The sequence below is a fragment of the Pelobates fuscus genome, chromosome 1 (assembly GCF_036172605.1).
Source record: "Pelobates fuscus isolate aPelFus1 chromosome 1, aPelFus1.pri, whole genome shotgun sequence".
Taxonomy (NCBI): Eukaryota; Metazoa; Chordata; class Amphibia; order Anura; family Pelobatidae; genus Pelobates; species Pelobates fuscus.
Genome location: NC_086317.1, coordinates 97,865,521 through 97,871,953, shown reverse-complemented (window position 1 = coordinate 97,871,953; position 6,433 = coordinate 97,865,521).

The window sequence follows — 6,433 nt, the reverse complement described above, 5'->3', positions numbered from 1 at the left end:
CGAATTTCAGCGCTGAGTAGTAGGATCCCATGACGGTACCTATTTTTCAGTTTTGAAGTGGGTTTAGCAGTGCCCACTTACTATTGATTCTTCAATCATTTTTTTCATATGATGATGTGATATGGCCGAGCAATGTATACTGCCAAGCACTGTATTACTGCAAGTCACGGAAGTGGTAACCTTTAAATGGCTAACAAAACACTGCTTTTTTACGACTTTGCAAATCTATGTTAATTTGGAAAGTATGCCATACTTGCCTGAAATACTGTCACAAAAATATACTTTAAGATCATTGTTGCATGGATTAATGCTGTTCCTTTAAGGAAGAGCCAAAAGATGCTGCGTTTGCTAACTCATTTACATTTTAATGCTATGTAATTGCCATTGTTGAATTTTAATGCTATGTAATTGCCTTCGTAGAATTTTATGCTGCAGGTGTGTAAGTGGTAAATATTTGCTTTCCTGTGTAGCTAGATCAAGGCTGTCCAACGTTTGTTTCCCCGTAGCAGAATGCATTTTGTATGTGACAAACCATTCAATTTGAAAAACATGTATAGTGTGTGAGTGGCTGTGTCTGTGTGTAGACACAGATACTGCTTTGTAGAGGTATTTGGACATTATCACACATCATTGAATTACTAGTAGTACAAGTGGAATATTGTGTAGGTATAATTTAAAGCAACAGAAATTCCTAATATTTCAGCTTTGGTTGCAAATGGGTCAGGCAGATCTATTTTCCTGGTTCTCCTCGGAGTGTAGAAAATGGAGAGATTCTTGGAAAGGTAGGATACATTACAGTCAAATGTGTAAACTGGAAACTTGAAGAGTTCAGAATATAAATAATTATGAAATCAACATATCTCCCTACACTGGAGATTAAATGGGCTACTTTAGAAATCACCTCTAGGAGCAGACTGAGCATGACTGAGGTACACTCAGACGGGGCTTTTTTCACGAACAACCTAAATTCTACACATGCCCAGCTGCTCTCAACTGCTATCATTCATTATCAGTGAGTCAGTCATATGGCCAAAGAAAGGGAGGAGACAGTACAATACTGCAGTGCTGTATTTAGTATTTTTACAATTTACGGAAATTTTAAAGTTAATGACAATAGCTTTTTAAAATTGTTATCATAATTATCTGGTGTGGCTTTTCCCTAAGGTAATCTATTAGATAATGTGAAGGTTCAAATACATATTTATAAACCAGCAAAAAAACTAAATGCTCATTTCTGGTTAAATTCGGTGATATGAAAGAAGTTGTCCGTAAGTTTGCAGGCATTGTAAGAGCGCACGCACCACAGATTTTCTGCATTTTAAAAACATCTGTTCTATGCAAAGTAAGAAATTCAGGCCTTTTATACAATGCCTTTCTGCTTTGTATGTATTCGTTATTACTTTACTTTGCTACAAATAATTTAATAGACAGACTGTAGACTATATCCAGAATGAATACAATTCTAATATGGTTGGGGCAATCGACTGCGCAAGTGCAAGATATTAGCGCCAATTGTTAAAGCACAATGACTTTTTAATAGAGCTCATTGTAGTAATTAATGGAGTGAAAGTGTTAGGCTTGTGATATGTGGATAAGTGAGTCTCAACCAGCACCATACACCCTCATCAGCAAACGGTTCAAATAATTCTTAAAACAAGGATAGCTAACAGGTCAAAAACGACATTTCCCATGATGCTTTGCCAACCACATGTTGATTTTGCACAACAAATGGAAAGCTACCCGTTAACCACCCCTGCTTTAAAGGAATATACATTTTGGCAATACATACCTTACACCGGGGGTTTCATCAAAGATGGGATGCAGTATGAGGTACTTGGCTGATTTATTTTACTCTGATTGATGTATAATGCAATTATTTTTTAACTACTCAGCTGTTAATTAAAATGTTTGAGCGCTTTTCATTTTACTCCAAATTTTGGGTGGTAATTTGTTGTTTAGTAAATAGACCATCAGGGGTTCATGGAAGGATATGTTAAAATACCTACCAGAAGTGTATAAACTGACCGATTTAACATAATTGGTGCATCATGGTGCCGATTTAACATAATTGGTGCATTATGTTGTAAATGAAGAGTTTCATTATATTTTTTCATGCTTCAGGTACACTGAAACATACGTACAGTTACAAGTTTGGGGGCTGTTTTAATTTTAGACAGTTTTTACCTGTGCATGTTTCGACTGTATTCATCATGCCAATCATCCATGAATCAATCCCTCCCTCCATTCCTCTTTTCTAGACTCGATTCCCTCTTCCCTGCATCCATTTATCCATCCATGCAAACCTGAGGCTGTTACTTTGGTTACCTATAAAATATATTTTGCATTAAGGAATGACAATGTTATATAAATGTTCCATTGCCATTGAGTTCTAAGTATCTTTCTTTTAGCCCCCTTGTTGGACAGCCCTGAACTAGCAGATTAGGAAGAATTCCTTAATGTATGGTAAATATAACCACGCAGACCACGTGCAAAACTCTCAAATAAGTGAAGACATTTTGCAAAGAAGGAAAGAATGTTATATTTTAACATATGCATAATTCTATCTGTATTAAACGTATTACAAGCCATTAAAGGTGTAAACTGTAAACATAACTAAATTGTGTGTTAATGATTGAGATCTTTAAGCTAGAAGCACAAGTAATTTATATTTCAGGTGGTATTGAAGAAACATCACAATCTGAATTAATTTCATTAAAATGGGAAGGCGGAGAGTAATTTTTCCTATGCTATACTGTTTGGCCTGTTTAGCAAATTTAAAACAATGTTCAGGACAAACACCCAAGTGTCCATCTTTTTAGACTAGAGGAACTCTTCGTCCAAGATCGATTCCAATCCCACTGTAATGCTTTCCTACTCCTGAGTTCCCTCGTTACTGGGAGCTCATTATGCAGTGTTATCTCACTTCCGCAGAGCTTTGTGACATTCATGAAAAGGTATTTTCCATTGTCAGCTTTCTCTTTATAGCCTGAAACATGACCAGTCAAATTGTGGAGCTCGACCTATTGTTGGATTTCATCTCCCACGATGCTGAGTCAGACATTGTGAGAGGTGCATTTTAATAGCTAAAGGGCTATATGCAGTTAGTTTCAAGTAACTTGGATAGAGAGTGAATTCAAAATATTGCCATTTCTGGCATGTAATGTGTTAAATAAAATCGACCATTTCAGTGAATAATTTTGTAATAATGTGCCATGATTTGTAACCTAACTCTAGTAAAAAGATATCTTTACCATATTAAAGGAGTTTTGTAATATAATCTTTATGGTATGATATACCATCTCATGATTATCTTTTATTCATGTTTTTGGAAATTTTTAAAGAAACTTGTGTACTTTTCCTGCACCCCCTATCTGCCACCCATCTTCATGGACCTTTGGTTAGTCTGTCCATTATCTGACTCAATGTTCACTATTTTGCAACTGCTTTTAAAAAACCGTGTGCTTGTTCTACTTGCAGCATTTTCTGTTTGATGATGCGGAAAAGCAAAGGACAGTTGCAAAATAGTGAGCATTGGATTAGATAACTGACAATAACTGACTGGTGGATAAAGATTGATGTATAGATATGTGTGTCAGAAAGGGTGTGTGGCAAAAGCGTTTGTTTTTCTCAACTAAAGACTTCCCTTCCCCTTATTTGTTTTGTAGCCCAAATTTTGCACAGCATATTCAAGGTGTGGTCTTACCAGTGATTTGTAAAGAGGCCGAATTATATTTTTGTGCCTAGAATTTAGGCCCCTTTGTATGCATGACTATACCTTACTGGACTTAGCAACTGCTGCTTGACATTAAACAAGGATTTTTAATGAAACACATTAATATAGCCTCATCGTGGAAAGAAGCCCTATATAACAGCAGAACAGTTTATCTGGTGAGATGCTCGAGTGTCCCTTTTTTTGAGCCACCAGTGATGTTGTCATTGTTGCACCAATTAGGTATGTCTGGTGTCTTACTCATTTTCATACTTTCACTTATCACCCTTATCATACTGGTCACTTGATGGCACAGACCTCCTTCATGTTTTTTTTGGTGTGCTTCACTTCAGCAAGTTACATTCGTCTACTGCTTGTAATATATTTCAACGTCTGGATGGCAACGCTACCTCTAGAGTCCCTATGGTTTTGCCAGCATTTTACCACTTTTCTGTGCTATTTCTGAACTTTTTTCTCCCATATGTTGGAGTTTTGTAATATAATCTTTGTTATGATACACCATCTCATAATTCTTTTTTATTCATGTTTTTTTTTAAATTTTTAACGAAACTTGTGTACTTTTCCTACACCCCCTATCTGCCACCCATCTTTATGCACCTTTGGTTAGTCTGTCCATTATCTGACTCAATGTTCAGTATTTTGCTTTTTCAAAACCGTGTGCTTGTTCTTCTTGCAGCATTTTCTATTTGATGGTGCAGAAAAGCAAAGGACAGTTGCAAAACAGTGAGCATCGGATTAGATAACTGACAAAAACTGACTGGTGGATAAAGATTGATGTATAGATATGTGTGTCAGAAAGGGTGTGTGGCAAACGTAGACAGGAGATTTCTTAAAAATAAAATCAATGTACATGAATTAATAAGAAAATATGTGATGGCATGTTAAAACAATTACATGATACATTTAAAAAAAAAATTAAGGACTATGGTCCTTTAACGTGTAAAAAAAAATAGTTATACAAAGCATCTGTATATGGATAATAAATGAACACATAAGAAACTTTTTAGTAAATACAGAATTGTTGCTTGGGAAAATCAGGGTCTTAAAAGGCAACTGCATGTTATATGACATCATCAACATTTTTTTCTCGCTTGAATCACCCCATCAAGCCGTGTCCATGAATTTTAATGTTTGCTGCTAAGATAAAGAAAATTCCCTGTGCAGATCCTCACATAAAGTACAACAAAAAAAAACAAAAAACACTGAAGCATTTATTCAATAAACACAGAATTTGCGTGAATGGAAATGTGAACTCTGAAATTGAGGCAGATTGAGAATAGATTCACTAAACAATCTATTGTGGTTACAAATAATAATTGTAGTTTAGTTTGATAGTTTCCATAGTAGCTGTTTTTCAATGTAAATTGTATTTGTCAATAGTTACTAATTGTCAGTAGCTGCTTTAAACCATGGTAATTACAGGGCTACAAATAAATGAATAAGTAAAACTGTTGGGAGTCCCTGGAACACTCTGATAGCATAAATACGCAGGAGGAGTTCCGTTTCCTATCCTTAAAAATGTGCAGGGGAGTCCAGCGTTATATGCTGAGCATGGGCACACAACATATCCCGAACCTTTGTTGTGCGGTAGTCAATAGTTACAATGGGCCATGTTCAAAATTAAAGTGCCTGCTTTATCAGAAATCCCATCACACACTGTGTTACAAAAATGTTTAACTTTAATCCCCCACACATGCCCTTGCCTATATTTATTGTAACATATTTTATAAAATACATTAAAATAACACATTATATCAATTACACAATATTGATAAGTGATCACCCTGATTGTTAAACTAGGTTTACTGATACCCTCAAATTATAATCTTCAACCCATGCAGAGTAAAAATTTTAAATAAAGTTATTGAATAAATATACGTAGGCTTAAAAATATTGTTCCCATCAAGTTTTGTCCTTCTCACATCTGTTTCTGCTGCTGATCTAAAAGTAGGAAAAACACAGTTATAAGTGCTTTCTTGCAACATACTAGGAAAAAATTATCAACCTCAGAATGGCAGACTGCTCTTTCCTTGGATCAAGAAACTGTTACCCCATATTAAATATTATATCCCTGAAAATTATGCGAGTCACTGTTTAGAAATCTTTACAGACTTTGATAAAAACACATCTTCACACAGAGAAGTTCATATATTTATTGCTCTAACTGTAAAGAACCCTTTCCTTTGCCTTAGACTAAATATCATTTCTTCCAGCTATGTATAGTTCTATATTTGAATAGATGTCCCAGTAATGGTTTGTATTGGCCCAGAGTATATTTGGCATTTGACATTTTTTCAAAACTAAACAGATTTAAATGTGTTAGCCTTTTTTCTCAACTAAAAACTTCCATTCACCTCATTCGTTTTGTATCCCAAATTTTGCACAGCATATTCGAGGTGTGGTCTTGCCAGTGATTTATAAAGAGGCAGAATTATATTTTTGTGCCTAGAATTTAGGCCCCTTTCCTTTGTAAGCATGACAATACCTTACTGGACTTAATTAAACAAGGATTTTTAATGAAACACATTAACATAGAGTCATCATGGAAAGAAGCCCCTATATAACAGTGGAACAGTTTATCTAGTGAGATGCTCAAGTGGCCCTTTTGGTGAGTCACCAGTGATGTTGTCATTGTTGCACAAATTAGGAATGTCTGGTGTCTTACTCATTTTCATACTTTCACTTATCACCCTTATCATACTG